The sequence below is a fragment of the Bufo bufo genome, chromosome 6 (assembly GCF_905171765.1).
Source record: "Bufo bufo chromosome 6, aBufBuf1.1, whole genome shotgun sequence".
NCBI lineage: Eukaryota > Metazoa > Chordata > Amphibia > Anura > Bufonidae > Bufo > Bufo bufo.
In genome coordinates this window covers 151,856,091-151,874,023 of record NC_053394.1, presented here as the reverse complement: position 1 = coordinate 151,874,023, position 17,933 = coordinate 151,856,091, and positions in this window count along the sequence as shown.

Here is a 17,933-nt window from a genome sequence, read left to right as displayed (position 1 = left end):
TAGGTAATCCGCTTAAGACGAAACATGACATATCCTCAACATGAGCGTCACCCACAGTCAAACGGATATTGTGAACTATGCCCTTTAACGATCTTTGAGAAAGTGGAGCGGAATCGATAGCAAAAACAGGTATATCCTTTTCCAAAGTGCACACCTGGAAACCATGCGTTGTTGCAAATTGATTATCAATGAGATTGACAGCTGCTCCACTATCTACAAAAATCTCACAAACAATGTTCTTGCTGTCTAGCGCCACCCTGGCAGGTAGGAGAAAACGGGAACTACAAGCAAACGGCAAACCTTCAATTTCCGCATCAACCTTGCCAATAGTAGCAAATAGAAAGTTTTTAGAGGGTTTCTCTTTTTTTTTTTTTTTATTCTTTTTTTTTTTTATTACCCTCAGAAAACTCCATGAACCTCCTAGAGGGGAAAACATTAGCCAAATGATTTCTACCCCCCACAACAGAAATAAACCCCCCTCTGAGAGCTGAATCCTCTACTATCAGAGGCAAGCAAACCCAGCTGCATGGCCTCCTCCTCAGAGGGGATTGAGACAGACTGAGACCCCTGCGCACTGAATGAGACAGCCCCACTGTCCTTGGGCTGAATATGACAGGAAAGAGTAGTCTCCTCTCTCTCTCTAAGACGCCTGTCAATACGAACAGCTAGAGACATGGCAGACTCTAAGGACGCTGGTCTCTCATGAAAAGCAAATGCATCTTTCAATCTTTCTGAAAGACCATGGCAAAATTGACTTCGGAGTGCTGCATCATTCCAACCAGTATCAGCTGCCTATATCCGAAATTCAGAACAATATATCTCTGCTGACTGTTTACCCTGGCATAAAAGACGCAGTTTAGATTCAGCCAGAGCAATACGATCCGGGTCATCATATATCTGCCCCAGGACTACAAAAAATGCATCCACCGATCGGAGGGGCCGTGCCCCCACCGGCAGCGAAAAGGCCCAAGATTGAGCGTTATCCCTGAGCAGCGAGATGATGATCCCCACCCTCTGCTCCTCATCACCAGAGGAATGGGGAAGTAGGCGAAAATGGAGTTTGCAAGCCTCTCTAAGGCCTCATGCACACGGCCGTGTTCCGCGGCCGAGAGCGGTCCGTGGTAACCCGGCCGGGATTCTTTCTGACAGCAGGAGCGCACGGCGTCATTGGTTGCTATGACGCCGTGTGCTTCATGCAGCCGCTGCTGTACAGTGATACACTCGTATGGATCATACGAGTGTATCGCTGTACAGCAGCGGCTGCATGAATCGCACGGCGTCATAGCAACCAATGACGCCGTGCGCTCCTGCTGTCAGAAGGAATCCCGGCTGGGTTAACCACGGACCGCTCTCGGCCGCGGAACACGGCCGTGTGCATGAGGCCTATAGTGAACAAAATTCTCACTACCCCCGGAGAACGTATCCGGAAGCAAGATCTTAGGCTCGGAACAAACTCCATGAACGCCAGCAAAACCGGTCACCTGAAACTGAGACACAGTTTTATGGAGATCTGCTACCTCCAGCGAAAGACCTTGCATGTGGTCAATCAAGGCTGAAACCCGATCCATGCTTAAGACGGTTTTGGCGGTTTATAATGTCACGGGGGAAGTTGCAGATAGCTGGAACTTATAAATAAACGACTGACTGGCTTGATCCCAAACTAAGGAGCATATAGGTAAGCCCTTTAACCACTTCCCATCTGGGCCCTTTGCCCCCTTCCTGACCAGGCCAAATTTTGCAAAACGGACATATCTCACTTTATGTGGTAATAACTTTGGAACGCCTTTATTTATCCAAGTCATTCAGAGATTGTTTTCTCGTGACACATTGTACTTCATGATAGTCATAAATTTGAGTCAAAATATTTCACCTTTATTTATGAAAAAATCCCAAATTTACCCAAAAATTAAAAAAAATCGCAATTTTCTAAATTTCAATTTCTCTGCTTTTAAAACAGAAAGTGATACCTCATAAAATATTTATTATTTAACATTCCCCATATGTCTACTTTATGTTGGCATCATTTTGGAAATGTCATTTTATTTTTTTTAGGACGTTAGAAGGCTTAGAAGTTTAGAAGCAATTCTTCAAATTTTTAAGAAAATTGCCAAAACCCACTTTATAAGGACCAGTTCAGGTCTGAAGTCACTTTGTGGGGCCTACATAGTGGATACCCCCATAAATGACCCCATTGTAGAAACTACACCCCTCAAGGTATTCAAAACCGATTTTACAAACTTTGTTAACCCTTTAGGCGTTCCACAAGAATTAAAGGAAAATGGAGATCAAATTTTTAAATTTCACTTTTTTGGCAGATTTTCCATTTTAATCAATTTTTTTCTCTAACACATCGATGGTTAACAGCCAAACAAAACTCAATATTTATTACCCAGATTCTGCGGTTTACAGAAACACCCCACATGTGGTCGTAAACTGCTGTATGGGCACACGGCAGGGCGCAGAAGGAAAGGAACTCCACATGGTTTTTAGATGCCATGTCCCATTTGAAGCCCCCTGATGCACCCTTACAGTAGAAACTCCCAAGAAGTGACCCCATTTTGGAAACTAGGGGATAAGGTGCCAGTTTTATTAGTACTATTTTTGGGTACATATGATTTTTTGATCATTCAATATAACACTTTATGGGGCAAGGTGACCAAAAAATTGGTTGTTTTAGCACAGTTTCTATTTATTTATTTTTACAGCGTTCACCTTAGGGGTTCAGTCAAGTGACATTTTTATAGAGCAGATTGTTACGGACGTGGCGATACCTAATATGTATACTTTTTCTCATTTATTAAAGTTTTACACAATAATAGCATTTTTGAAACCAAAAAATTATGTTTTAATGTGTCCATGTTCTGAGAGCTATAGTTTTTTTATTTTTTGAGAGATTTTCTTATGTAGGGGCTCATTTTTTGCGGGATGAGGTGACGGTTTTATTGGTACCATTTTGTGGGACATACGCGTTTTTGATCACTTGGTGTTGCACCTTTTGTGATGCAAGGTGACAAAAATTGCTTGTTTTGACACAGTTTTTTTTTTTGTTTTTTTTTTACGGTGTTCACCCGAGGGGTTAGGTCATGTGATATTTTTATAGAGCTGGTTTTTACGGACGCGGCAATACTAAATATGTCTATTTTACTTTATTTTTTCTATTTTAATTTTTTTTTTTTTATTCCTAACTTGGGAACTTTTTTTTTTTTTACATGTGAAACTTTATTTTATTTTATTTTTTCAACCCTTTATTTTTTTTATTTTATTTTTTTACACTTTTCGTCCCCCATAAGGTCATACAAGACCTCTGGGGGACATTTGCTTCACTTTTTCTTTTTTTTTTCACAGTTGATTTCTCCTGTAACTGGGGCTGAGATAGTAGCCCCAGTTACAGGACAAATGCACCCCTATAGAGGCTGTACAGCAGCAATCCTGCGCTGTACAGCCTCAGAGCAGGGCTGATCGAGGTCTCTGAGAGACCTCACACAGCTCCTGCACACTCCGGTCACGGCGGTCACATGACCCCTGGGCCGGAACAGGAAGCGCACAGCGCTGTGTCTGCAGCGATCGTGAAGGCAGGGACACCTGGGCACTGTCCCTGCCTTGTCTTAGGGTTGCCCTGCTGTCACTGACAGCGGGCAACCCGATCAGCAGCTGCACGATTAGCGTGCAGCTGCTATTTCTGACAGGACGTTTTAAAACGTGCTGTCAGAAATAGACGTCCACCCATAGGACGTTTATATCCTATGGGCGGACGTGAGGCGGTTAAAACCCTAAGAGCTCTCCCTGACTGCTATGCACATGCAAGGGTCTCAATGGTAGACGATTGCATGCCCACGCCACGTACCTAAGACTGTGTGACACCTGAAAACCCTATAATAGTGAAGGGACACGACTACCGGCTCCCTGCACTTAATACGGACGGAGTCAGGGTCACCTAGAATCAAGCCAGCAAGGAAACACAATAAAGGAAAAGACTTATCTGAGCAAACAGCAGCAGCAGCCTCCAGCAGTGAACACTTCATCCAGGAACTAGTATAAACCGCAAAGTGAGGCAGTATGGGAGGGAATATAAAGGAAGACGATTAGTCTAAATAAGTGACACCTGGCAGAAGGAAAGGAGATGACAAAGTGAAACCAAAACAAAGAACGTCATACAAGAGGTAGAGAAGAACGTCTGTTAGACCTTCTCACAGAACTGGCGGTGACAGGCACACTCTTGTGTAAGGGACACTGGCCAGATGGTGGTTCGAGGTGCCCTTGATGGTCTGTATTTATGTGCCTATGGCAAGGTCCCTTGTAGTCGTGACACCAGTACCTTTTGTGGTGGTACAACCATTTACTGTAGTGTTAATTGAGGAACTTGAGACTGAGACAAGAAGGATGAAATCCAGGGTAGAACTTTACTGAAGATAAATCCTGGTAACAGTACATCCAAGTAATAACAGTCTCTTAGTACAGGCAGACATTAAGTACAGTCTCCCATGCATATGGGGGAAAGGAGAATACAAGTCCTTAGTGGAAACAGGCTCTTTGTAATGTATATGAAAGCTACTGCTTCAGACTAGGCTTATGAAGTATGAAAGTCTTAGGCCTCTTTCACACGGGCGTCATGTTTTTGGCCCGGATAAGATGCGGGTGCGTCGAGGGAAAATGCACAATATTTCCGCGCAAGTGCAAAACATTTTAATGCGTTTTGCACACGCGTGAGAAAAATCGGCATGTTTGGTACCCAAACCCAAACTTCTTCACAGAAGTTCAGGTTTGGGTTAGGTGTTGTGTAAATTTTATTATTTTCCCTTATAACATGGTTATAAGGGAAAATAATAGCATTCTTAATACAGAATGCATAGTACAATAGGGCTGGAGGGGTTAAAAAAATTTTTTTAACTCACCTTAATCCACTTGTTCGTGCAGCTGGCTTCTCTTCTGTCTTCTGTGATGAGCGCAGTGACGTCACCACAGGTCCTTTTCCTACTGCGCAGCAAAGATGAAGACAGAAGAGAAGCCGGCTGCACGAACAAGTGGATTAAGGTTAGTTGAATTATTTTATTTATTTTTTAACCCCTCCAGCCCTATTGTACTATGCATTCTGTATTAACCAATTAAGGACCACAGGTTTATACCCCCCTAAAGACCAGGCCCTTTTTTACAAATCGGCACTCCACAACTTTAGCGGTTTATAGCTCGGTCATGCAACTTACCACCCAAATGAATTTTACCTCCTTTTCTTCTCACTAATAGAGCTTTCATTTGGTGGTATTTCATTGCTGCTGACATTTTTACTTTTTTTTGTTATTAATCGAAATTTACCGATTTTTTTTTTTATTTATTTTTTTTTTGCAAAAAAATGAAAATTTTCACTTTCAGTTGTAAAATTTTGCAAAAAAACGACATCTATATATAAATTTTTCTCTAAATTTATTGTTCTACATGTCTTTGATAAAAAAAAAAATGTTTGGGTAAAAAAAAATGGTTTGGGTAAAAGTTATAGCGTTTACAAACTATGGTACAAAAATGTGAATTTCCGCTTTTTGAAGCAGCTCTGACTTTCTGAGCACCTGTCATGTTTCCTGAGGTTCTACAATGGCCAGACAGTAGAAAAAACCCACAAATAACCCCATTTCGGAAAGTAGACACCCTAAGGTATTCGCTGATGGGCATAGTGAGTTCATAGAACTTTTTATTTTTTGTCACAAGTTAGCGGAAAATGATGATTTTTTTATTTTTTTTTCTTACAAAGTCTCATATTCCACTAACTTGTGACAAAAAATAAAAACTTCCATGAACTCACTATGGAATATGAGACTTTGTAAGAAAAAAAAAAAAAAAAATCATAATTTTCCGCTAACTTGTGACAAAAAATAAAAAATTCTAGGAAGTCACCATGCCCCTCACGGTATACCTTGGGGTGTCTTCTTTCCAAAATGGGGTCACTTGTGGGGTAGTTATACTGCCCTGGCATTCTAGGGGCCCTAATGTGTGGTAAGTAGTTTGAAATAAAAATGTGTAAAAAATGACCTGTGAAATCCTAAAGGTGCTCTTTGGAATCTGGGCCCCTTTGCCCACCTAGGCTGCAAAAAAGTGTTACACATGTGGTATCTCCGTACTCAGGAGAAGTTGGGCAATGTGTTTTGGGGTGTCTTTTTACATATACTCATGCTGGGTGAGAGAAATATCTCGGCAAAAGACAACTTTTCCCATTTTTTTATACAAAGTTGGCATTTGACCAAGATATTTATCTCACCCAGCATGGGTATATGTAAAATGACACCCCAAAGCAAATTGCCCAACTTCTCCTGAGTACGGCGATACCAGATGTGTGACACTTTTTTGCAGCCTAGATGCGCAAAGGGGCCCACATTCCTTTTATGAGGGCATTTTTAGACATTTGGATCCCAGACTTCTTCTCACGCTTTAGGGCCCCTAAAATGCCAGGGCAGTATAAATACCCCACATGTGACCCCATTTTGGAAAGAAGACACCCCAAGGTATTCAATGAGGGGCATGGCGAGTTCATAGAAATTTATTTTTTTTGGCACAAGTTAGCGGAAATTGATATTTTTTTTTTTTTTCTCACAAAGTCTCCCTTTCTGCTAACTTGAGACAAAAATTTCAATCTTTCATGGACTCAATATGCCCCTCACGGAATACCTTTGGGTGTCTTCTTTCCGAAATGGGGTCACATGTGGGGTATTTATACTGCCCTGGCATTTTAGGGGCCCTAAAGCGTGAGAAGAAGTCTGGAATATAAATGTCAAAAAAAATTTACGCAGTTGGATTCCGTGAGGGGTATGGTGAGTTCATGTGAGATTTTATTTTTTTACACAAGTTAGTGGAATATGAGACTTTGTAAGAAGAAAAAAAAAATATTCCGCTAACTTGGGCCAAAAAAATGTCTAAATGGAGCCGTACAGGGGGGTGATCAATGATAAGGGGGTGATCAATGACAGGGGGGTGATCAGGGAGTCTATATGGGGTAATCACCCCCCTGTCATTGATCACCCCCCTATAAGGCTCCATTCAGATGTCCGTATGTGTTTTGCGGATCCGATCCATGTATCCGTGGATCCGTAAAAAACATACGGACGTTTGAATGGAGCCTTACAGGGGGGTGATCAATGACAGGGGGGTGATCAGGGAGTCTATATGGGGTGATCACCCCCCTGTAAGGCTCCATTCAGAAGTCTGTATGTGTTTTGCGGATCCGATCCATGTATCCGTGGATCCGTAAAAATCATACGGACGTCTGAATGGAGCCTTACAGGGGGGTGATCAATGACAGGGGGGTGATCAATGACAGGGGGGTGATCAGGGAGTCTATATGGGGTGATCACACCCGTCATTGATCACCCCCCTGTAAGGCTCCATTCAGACGTCCGTATGTGTTTTGCGGATCCGATCCATGTATCCGTGGATCCGTAAAAAACATACGGACGTTTGAATGGAGCCTTACAGGGGGGTGATCAATGACAGGGGGGTGATCAGGGAGTCTATATGGGGTGATCACCCCCCTTTAAGGCTCCATTCAGAAGTCTGTATGTGTTTTGCAAATCCGATCCATGTATCCGTGGATCTGTAAAAATCATACGGACGTCTGAATGGAGCCTTACAGGGGGGTGATCAATGACAGTGGGGTGATCAGGGAGTCTATATGGGGTGATCACCCGCCTGTAGGCTCCATTCAGACATCCGTATGTGTTTTGCGGACCCGATCCATGTATCCGTGGATCCGTAAAAATCATACGGACGTCTAAATGGAGCCTTACAAGGGGGTGATCAATGACAGGGGGTGATCAGGGAGTCTATATAGGGTGATAAGGGGTTAATAAGTGACGGGGGGGGGGGGGGGGTAGTGTAGTGGTGTTTGGTGCTACTTATTACTGAGCTGCCTGTGTCCTCTGGTGGTCGATCCAAACAAAAGGGACCACCAGAGGACCAGGTAGCAGGTATATTAGACGCTGTTATCAAAACAGCGTCTAATATACCTGTTAGGGGTTAAAAAAATTGCATTTCCAGCCTGCCAGTGAACGATCGCCGCTGGCAGGCTGGAGATCCACTCGCTTACCTTCCGATCCTGTGAGCGCGCGCGCCTGTGTGCGCGCGTTCACAGGAAATCTCGGCTCACGCGAGATGATGCCAATCGGCGTTAGTGTAGCCTGGGAGCGCCGCAGCAATGACGCCTTTCGGCGTTAGCGTAGCGGTAAGTGGTTAAGAATGCTATTATTTTCTCTTATAACCATGTTATAAGGCAAAATAATAATGATCGGGTCCCCATCCCGATCGTCTCCTAGCAACCGTGCGTGGAAATCGCACCGCATCCGCACTTGCTTGCGGATGCTTGCGATTTTCACGCAGCCCCATTCACTTCTATGGGGCCTGCGTTGCGTGAAAAATGCACAAAATAGAGCATGTTGCGATTTTCACGTAACGCACAAGTGATGTGTGAAAATAACCGCTCATGTGCACAGCCCCATAGAAATTAATGGGTACGGATTCAGTGCGGGTGCAATGCGTTCACCTCACGCATTGCACCCGTGCGGAAAACTCACCCGTGTGAAAGGGGCCTTACACTGGTAAAAACTTATTCTAACATTGTGGGTGATTCAGTCAGCACAACCCTGTATGCAGGTGCACATCGCTATGGCGAAATACATATACAAACGCAAAATACAAATGCAATAGCACTCTGCAACCAGCATTCTGCCCTGCCTCTATGCTGGATGAGGCATTGGTGTACATTTTGGCCAAAGCGTAATAAGCCACTCACCACGTCAAGGTCGCCTCTATGGAGTGGTCCCTAACACTAGTTCCTACCTGTTATGGGCCATGACAGCCACACAAAGTCCAGGGAATGCAGGTGCAGCATGCACGCCAAGCACACTCTGCTTTTAACCCCGTCCGGTGCCATTACAGCTTTCATCGGATCCAGGTCTCGTGGCGATCTCCATGCAGTCATGCACACCTGACCAGTCATTCTGTCCTGGAGGCTGGTTTTAAAGTCAGTATAAAACTGAGTCTGCTTATTTAGCACCTACCAGTAGCCATTTGGCTCCAGGAGAAGTATATAGTGGGCTCAGCATGCATGCTGGTACTTGCATCCCTGGATCCGATGAAAGCTGTAATGGCACCGGACGGGGTTAAAAGCAGAGTGTGCTTGGCGTGCATGCTGCACCTGCATTCCCTGGACTTTGTGTGGCTGTCATGGTCCATAAACAGGTAGGAACTAGTCTTAGGGACCACTCCGTAAAGGCGACCTTGACGTGGTGAGTGGCTTATTACGCTTTGGCCAAAATGTACACCAATGCCTCATCCAGCATAGAGGCAGGGCAGAATGCTGGTTGCAGAGTGCTATTGCATTTGTATTTTGCGTTTATTCTAACCTTGGTTGAAGGTGCTTTTCTAAATCCTTGAACTTGTATTCCAATGCTGTTCTGACAGTTGGCCTAAATTGTCCTCAGAAATTGAACTGGTGGTGTGGATGCCTGACGCTGTCTCCTACACCTGGTACAAAGGTGCATAGTAAGCCCTCAAGTAATGGCTGTCTTGCTGATCCTTTGTCCTGAATAAAATGTAGTAATCCCTTGGATACTCGGCTGAATGCAGCTTGGACATTGGTCACCCCGGAGGAGCGATCTATAGGAGTGGATTGCTCACCTCTAGGTGCTGCTTTCTGACTAAGCTCATGAGAGAACTGGTCTGTTCTAAAATGAACTCTGAACTGAACTGCCTAACTAGGTCTGAGCTAAGCTATATATACTGTAACACAGTGTTGAGGAAGGGTTGAGACGTATGCATATATGTCCATATATGCATGCAAACACGTGCATGCATGTATAACATATGCATGCATTGACTGCCACATCATAGGATGATGTGCGCAGATGTGCCCTGCATCTGCGCACATCTGCCCTTGGTAGCCCCTGTGGGAAATATGTGTCCCCTTAAAGTGGGGACATATGTATGTCCCCTGTATGTGATGCCCCAGGTATATGCGAGTGTGGGTGTATATATGGATATGTGTGTATGTATTTGCACACGTGTCTATGTATATACACTTATGTCAGCATGACAGTATGTATGTGGGCTTATTGCTGCCCATTCATACCCCCGGTTTTGTATGTGTATGTGTTTATAGATGTGCCCCAAGCATCTGTGGATATATAGATGTATTATGTACTATGTATATATGTAGAGGGAAGTGTATTAAATATTCCCTACATTCAATTCCCAACTCTTATCAACAGTTCATCCCCCATGTTTAGAGAAAAACTTGTGCGGATAGCCTGTAGGATAACAGCTGATTAGTATCTAGTCCTCTTTTGTTCAGGCCTCAAACAATGAGAATCTCTGGTACCTTTTGTCAGGGGCTTTCTAACCAGAGACATCATAAACCTGTTTTCCACACCTCTGCCCCATGGCTAAACTTCATGCCCCTACTCCCAGCATTTTTGGGACTGGGGGGGGGGGGACTCTTGGGATTTGAGGAAGGCACACTATGATGTGACATGCCTGAGGAGGGGGGAGGTGGGCTGTTTCTGAGGCCGATATAGGAGCCTCAAGCCAGGAAGAGGGGCCTTCTTGCAACTGGACTACAAGGAGAGACATGGGAGAGAGCAGCTCCATGACGTGCACTTGGAGAAGGACTAAGTATCTACCTGTCTAGCCCCTACCTACCCCTCACTTACCCCCTATAACCCCTTGCCCATTACCACTCACCCTCACCACCATCCCTCTCCCTGATCCTAACCCCCACTATCCACCCCTATTCCATTATACTCTTGCAAGGTATTAACCCTTACATTGCCTGCAGGAGCATCCCTGCTCCCCATTTCCCCAGACTGTATTTCTGTCTGTGGCCTGCGGTCACCCCTGCTGTGCCAACGTTAACCCTCGTTGTTCCCTTAGGGATAGGATTAGTACCAGGTGGGTTGGGCTGTTTATATATGTGTGTGTGTACTGTATTAGATAGCTTTGTGGGTGGAATTTGGGAACCGTGTAGTTTAGTACTGTATTTATAGTGCTGTATTGTTAGTGTATTGCGTGCGTAGTGTGCTAGATATTAATAAATATCCTGTTTTACTTGTAACTATCTGTGTAACGTGTGCTTATTGGCGATAGTTCAGTAAGGCGCATGCAGCTAGTTTAGTGATTAGCGTAAAGTAAAGGCAAAGTATTGTATTATATAAAGGTATAAATAGGCAGGGTCATCAATAGATGGCTCCTCCTATTTATGAATATTAATTATCGATATTTGCATAAATATTGGTGATTAATATTCCCCCTTTACACACAGCAGAAACAAGTGTAGTGCACCCTAACTAGGCCTGTGTAAAGGATCTTGCATGTAGAATCACATTGTGACATGGGAGAATATGACAGGAGATGAAGTACAAAATGCAGGCATATTACATGACATTAAAACATAATAAAAACACGTTTGCGCTGCCTACGGTCACGTAGTGGGACACTGCACTATTAGGGGAAGGCAATCTCTGGTGTGCTGTCATGGAGACTTTCAGGAAATTAGATTACTGGTCAGACTAAGGGCTCATGCACACGATCGTATGTATTTTACGGTCCGCAAAAAACGGATAAAAAATACGGATGACGTCCGTGTGCATTCCGTATTTTGCGTAACGGAACAGCTGGCCCTTAATAGAACAGTCCTTTCCTTGTCTGTAATGCAGACAATAGGACGTGTTTTGTTTTTTTGCGGAACGGACATACAGAAACTGAATGCACACAGAGTAACTTCTGTTTTTTTTGCGGACCCATTAAAATGAATGGTTACGCATACGGTCCGCAAAAAAAAAAAAAAGGGACAGACACGGAAAGAAAATCCGTTTGTGTACATGAGCCCTAAGGCAAAATTCCCATTTATTTAGGTGCAACAAAATATCCAAGGGTAGGATTGCCTGGGTGCTGTCACGGAAACCTCCAGGAAACCGGATTAGCGGTGAGACTAATATCTCTTTTCCCCTAGTTGTCTCCATGATAGTACACCTGAGAGCTACCAATGCAAAAGGTTTAGGGATATAGTGACACTAAAGACTTTGCAACCAAGAGCCATATCTTAACCTGTACGGTGGATGTCTGATCTTTAAAGATAGCACCCGCTCCAAAGCGCAGCAAGTGTTAAACACAGCAGATACCCGCGGCTAATGTCTGCCAATCGGCAGATCACTGACCTTTAACCACTTAGGCCCCTTTAACACGAGCATGTCCGGATGCGTCCTGGGTGCATTGCGGCAAACCCGCAACCAGTTTTGACTGCGATTGTGTTCCGTTGTTAAGTTTTTATCGCGTGGGTGCAATGCGTTTTGCACGCGCGTGATAAAAAACTGAATGTGGTACCCAGACCCGAACTTCTTCACTGAAGTTCAGGTTTGGGTTCGGTGTTGTGTAGATGTAATTATTTTCCCTTATAACATGGTTATAAGGGAAAATAATAGCATTCTTTAATACAGAATGCTTAGTACAAGGTCAATTGAGGGTTAAAAAAATTTAAAAAAATTAACTCACCTCCTCCAATTGATCGCGTAGCTGCCGGTCTCCGGTTCTTTCTTCAGGACCTGTCAAAGGACCTGTGGTGACGTCACTGAGCTTATCACATGGTCCATCACCACGGTGATGGATCATGTGATGTGACGTCACCACAGATCCTTTAGCCGGCAGCTCATGATTAAAGAAGTAAAAATAGACCGGCTGCTACGCGATCAAGAGGAGGAGGTGAGTTAATTTTTGTTATGTTTTTACCCTCAATTGACCTTCTACTAAGCATTCTGTATTAAAGAATGCTATTATTTTCCCTTATACCCATGTTATAAGGGAAAATAATACGGTGAATAGACTTTCATCTTAGCAACCATGCGTGAAAATCGCACCGCATCCGCACTTGCTTGCGGATGCTTGCGATTTTCATGCAGCCCCATTCACTTCTATGGGGCCTGAGCTGCGCGGAAAACGCACAATATAGAGCATGCTGCGATTTTCACGCAACGCACAAGTGATGCGTGAAAATCACCGCTCATGTGCACAGCCCCATAGAAATGAATGGGTCCGGATTCAGTGCGGGTGCAATGCGTTCACCTCACGCATCGCACCCGCGCGGAAAACTCGCCCGTGTGAAAGAGGCCTTAGATGGCGTGTTCAAATGTGAACAACCCATCTGAAAGGCAAAAAAAACAGAAATGTGTGCTTCCCAGGCAGGAATGGCTCCCCCGGGCTGAGATCAGTGCAAGTGGCAGTAGTGTATTTTAACATACAGATCTTTGTATATTGTAATGGATAAGATTTCATTACTTTATACAAATTGCAATCTAATGATTGCATGTTGGGGGGCCCAAAAAAGTTAAAAAAAAGTTTGTAAAAATATATAAAAATCCAAATCACCCCTTTTGCCCCAAATTAAAATATATAATAAAAAAATAGACATCATAGTCATCACTGAATACAAAAGAACGGCTCCGGATTCTTATAGAGGTCCTCTAAAAACTTCTTCTTTATTCACATATAATGCTTACAGCAGACACATCCACCTGGTATACAAGATTTGTTAACGCGTTTCAGAACAAAGTCCTTAGTCGTAACAACGTAACATAATGAAGCACAAGAATTTAAATGTATCACAAACCCACCTCTCCAAATTTCGGGGAGGGGAAAACTAACATCATTGGTTGCTTCATTAACCGCCTCCGGACCGCCTAACGCACGGATGCGTCCTGGAGGCGGTCGATTCATTCCTCCTGGACGCATCCTTGCGTCATCTCGCGAGACGTGAGATTTCCTGTGAACGCGCGCACGCAGGCGCGCGCGTTCACAGGATCGGAAGGTAAGCGAGTGGATCTCCAGCCTGCCAGCGGAGATCGTTCGCTGGCAGGCTGGAGATGCGATTTTTTTAACCCCTAACAGGTATATTAGACGCTGTTTTGATAACAGCGTTTAATATACCTGCTACCTGGTCCTCTGGTGGTCCCTTTTGCTTGGATCGACCACCAGAGGACACAGGCAGCTCAGTAATATGTAGCACCAAACACCACTACACTACACCCCCCCCCGTCACTTATTAACCCCTGATCACCCCATATAGACTCCCTGATCACCTCCCTGTCATTGATCACCCCCCTGTCATTGATCACCCCCCTGTAAGGCTCCATTCAGACGTCCGTATGTTATTTACAGATCCACGGATACATGGATCGGATCCGCAAAACACATACGGACGTCTGAATGGAGCCTTACAGGGGGGTGATCAATGACAGGGGGGTTATCACCCCATATAAACTCCCTGATCACTCCCCTGTCATTGATCACCCCCCTGTAAGGCTCCATTCAGACGTCCGTATGTTTTTTACGGATCCACGGATACATGGATCGGATCCGCAAAACACATACAGACGTCTGAATGGAGCCTTACAGGGGGGTGATCACCCCCTGTCATTGATCACCCCCCTGTAAGGCTCCATTTAGACGTCCGTATGTGTTTTGCGGATCCGTGGATCCGCAAAACACGGACACCGCGGATCCGCAAAACACATACGGACGTCTGAATGGAGCCTTACAGGGGGGTGATCAATGACAGGGGGGTGATAACCCCATATACACTCCCTGATCACCCCCCTGTCATTGATCACCCCCCTGTAAGGCTCCATTCAGACATTTTTTTGGCCAAGTTAGCGGAAATTATATATATATTTTTTTTCTTTTCTTACAAAGTCTCATATTCCACTAACTTGTGTCAAAAAATAAAATTTCACCTGAACTCACCATACCCCTCACGGAATCCAAATGCGTAAAAATTTTTAGACATTTATATTCCAGACTTCTTTTCACGCTTTAGGGCCCCTAAAATGCCAGGGCAGTATAAATACCCCACATGTGACCCCATTTCGGAAAGAAGACACCCCAAGGTATTCCGTGAGGGGCATATTGAGTCCATGAAAGATTTAAATTTTTGTCCCAAGTTAGCGGAAAGGGAGACTTTGTGAGAAAAAAATATATAAAAAATTTTCCGCTAACTTGTGCCAAAAAAAAAAAAATTCTATGAACTCGCCATGCCCCTCATTGAATACCTTGGGGTGTCTTCTTTCCAAAATGGGGTCACATGTGGGGTATTTTTACTGCCCTGGCATTTTAGGGGCCCTAAAGCGTGAGAAGAAGTCTGGGATCCAAATGTCTAAAAATGCCCTCATAAAAGGAATTTGGGCCCCTTTGCGCATCTAGGCTGCAAAAAAGTGTCACACGTCTGGTATCGCCGTACTCAGGAGAAGTTGGGCAATGTGTTTTGGGGTGTCATTTTACATATACCCATGCTGGGTGAGATAAATATCTTGGTCAAATGCCAACTTTGTGGGGTCATTTGTGGGGTGTTTTTACTGTCTGGCCATTGTAGAACCTCAGGAAACATGACAGGTGCTCAGAAAGTCAGAGCTGCTTCAAAAAGCGGAAATTCACATTTTTGTACCATAGTTTGTAAACGCTATAACTTTTACCCAAACCATATTTTTTTTTACCCAAACATTTTTTTTTTTTATCAAAGACATGTAGAACAATAAATTTAGAGAAAAATTTAAATAGAAATGTAGTTTTATTTGAAAAATTTTACAACTGAAAGTGAAAAATGTCATTTTTTTGCAAAAAATCATTAAATTTCGATTAATAACAAAAAAAAGGAAAAATGTCAGCAGCAATGAAATACCACCAAATGAAAGCTCTATTAGTGAGAAGAAAAGGAGGTAAAATTCATTTGGGTGGTAAGTTGCATGACCGAGCAATAAACCGTGAAAGTAGTGTAGTGCAGAAGTGTAAAAAGTGGCCTGGTCATTAAGGGTGTTTAAGCTAGGCGGGCTGAGGTGGTTAAAGCATCCCAAAGTTACAGATTTTTAAAACTAGGCTCTGTCAGGAAGGTGAAAAATAACAGGAACAGGATAAAATCCATCTAGTGGGATTAATAATAATGCTTATTTACGGCATAGTGAAATAAAAAAAAATGTTTTCTTTTAACCATATGTACCTTGCTATAAACAAAAAAGTTGAGGTATTTCAGGGGAAAAAGAGCAAAAGTATGGACACTAATGGGAAATGTAATTTGCATCAACCCTACCAACACTTTGCTATGGGGGTAATAATTGGTCCTTGAATCAAGAAAATGCAGTCCACCTCGCAGTCGCACACATCGGTTGTGCTGCACTCAGAGCTCGGGCTGTTGTGTGCTCCTCCAGTCCCAGGCTGTAGAGAACAGAGAGCTGCTGATTGGTGGATTAGAATCTGATCAACCAATCAGCACTTCCCCTCAGAAACATGACTGATAATTGCTGTTACCAACTGTCATTCCTGGTTGCCGGCTGCAGGAGGAGGAAGATGTCTCCCAGCTCTGCTGCATCACCCCCTCTGTCTGCAAGAGATAAGCATCCGTGTGTCTGTAGTGAAGTCTGCAACCCCTCTTTAGATCATGGTAAGTTCTCAGTCAGGCATTACTGGACCAGGGAACTGTATGGGATGATTTATGTGGATGAAGAGGTTCATCTAAACCTCTGCATAAGACGAGTGGAGCTGTTCATAGCAGCCAATAAGGTTCCAGTGCCTTTGGTTTATCTATTTACTGCCCCCTTCATCATACTGGTCACTTCCCACCCTAATTTACAGATCACTGTCTTATCTTACAATTCACTTCCATATATTACTGGTCACTGTCCTAACTTACTGGTTATTACCCTACCTTACTGGTCTCTATCTGCCCTATTTTACTGCTAACTGTCCTATCTACAATTCACTGAGATTGATGATATAGAACACCAAAGAAGATATGTTGGGAATTATGGGTTATCTTAATGTCCTGTTTTTGGGTATGGTCATGAATCAGTAAAATCAGTTTTGTGATACTACAATTGGGGTTATGGATGATATTTATTGTGGGTGACTCTCACAACTTACCCATTATTAATTAGTGTATCGCCCATTATCGTATGTATCAGTGGTCTTAATAGTCTGACATTTCCACTGTCCTGTCTTACTGGTCATTACCCTATCATACTGGTTATTATTCATCCTATCTTACTGGTCTTTGTCCTATCTTACTGCTTACTATCTCCTCTCTCTTCCTGGATGCTGCTCTATCTTACTGGCCAATGTTCCCCCTATTTCACTGGTCACTGTCACTGGTCACACAAACAACAGCAACCATGATAACACCAAGATAAGGAGAGGCGATGATTAAGGCTACTTTCAAACTGGTGTTTTGGCTTTCCGTTTGTGAGATCTGTTCATGGCTCTCATAAGCGGTCCAAAACTGATCAGTTTTGCCCTAATGCATTCTGAATGGAAAAGGATCCGATCAGAATGCATCAGTAAGCCTCAGTTTGCCTTCGTTCCGTCTCCATTCCGCTTTGGTGTCCGTCTAACGAAACTGAGCCACAATGTAAGTCAATGGGGACGGATCCGTTTTCTATGACACAATCTGGCACAATAGAAAACGGATCCGTCCTCCATTGACTTTCAATGGTGTTCAAGACGGATCCGTCTTGGCTATGTTAAAGATACGGATGCAGACGGTTGTATTATCTGAACGGAACCATTGTGCAGATCCATGACGGATCCGCACCAAACGCGAGTGTGAAAGTAGCCTAATTATTATGTCCACTGCTTTTGGTAGTCCACAGCACAAGGAGAGATTTATCATTCTTGTACACCAGAAAACTGATAAACAAAAGTTGCAAATTCTGTTTAAAATGTTTGTAAATGGCGTTTTACTGCCAGCCTCTCCATTTTTTGAAAGGGGTGGGCTTGGACATCAGTCCCAGAAGATTTACTTAATGTATGCCAGTTTTCTGCTGTAAATGATGACCAAAATCTATGGCAGCTGTGAGCTGGCCAAGAATTAATTCAGGGCGAATAGACTGTCAGAGGATGCACTTAATTTTTAACCAGGCATGAAC